This window comes from Peromyscus leucopus, chromosome 20 (assembly GCF_004664715.2).
Source record: "Peromyscus leucopus breed LL Stock chromosome 20, UCI_PerLeu_2.1, whole genome shotgun sequence".
NCBI lineage: Eukaryota > Metazoa > Chordata > Mammalia > Rodentia > Cricetidae > Peromyscus > Peromyscus leucopus.
In genome coordinates, this window is record NC_051080.1 from 7,780,684 (window position 1) to 7,781,358 (window position 675).

The 675-nt window shown below is 41.8% G+C and overlaps 1 protein-coding gene across 1 annotated transcript in view; it reads right to left on the reverse strand.

Moving 5' to 3' along the window:
* Nucleotides 1–613: 613 nt before the first annotated feature.
* Arid2 (AT-rich interaction domain 2) overlaps nucleotides 614–675 on the reverse strand; it is a 145,559-nt gene continuing 145,497 nt past the window's right edge. Inside the window, exon 21 of the mRNA XM_028869302.2 lies at nucleotides 614–675. This exon is cut by the window's right edge and continues 3,004 nt beyond it. The gene's annotated coding sequence lies outside the window, so the exon portion shown is untranslated.

A 675-nucleotide genomic window follows, 5' to 3' on the forward strand; every position in this document is an offset into this window, starting at 1 on the left:
TGCCCTCTTGCTTGGATTAAGGTGTGCTGTAAAATAGTGGCACTGCGTTTTATGGTGTTTGTGCCCTAGTTCAATTAAAGTATTGATTTTAGCTATAAACCCATACTTATTTAATTTTGTGTGTGTGTAAAGTCTTGGGTGTTTGTTAGTCCTGGGCATCTAATTCAGATCTTTGTGCTTGTGTTACATTTTCAGACTGAGCTATCTCACCACTTACACAGTACTGTCCCTCAGCGGTTTTTTTTTTTTTTTTTTTTCAAAGCAGTGCAGGGGATGGGTCAAGGGATCTTTGCTAGAAAGTTCACTGGCTGTAATGGTACCAGCCAGTGATGATGTCCCCTCTGTTCTTGGCCTTGGAAGCCCGTTGTTCAGACAAGAGTTGTACAGTATGAGAGTGACTAACTAACATCAGCTGGAGGTAAATGCCACCGTCTCTTTTCGTTTGCTGCATTGTAAGACTGAACCAAGGACGAAGTGTGAGGTGCCCTGTGTGGCCGATCTGAAGCTCCACTCTTCTGAGCAGCTGTTCCCTTGGGAGAGCCTCCTGTTTTCTTTGGCCATCAGCACTTTAATAATGTGTGAGATCAGGACAGAAGTCACTTATCCAAATCACTCATTTCAAAAATCATTTTATTGTCATTTTATGGTTTAAAAAACATAACATGGCATGGCTAT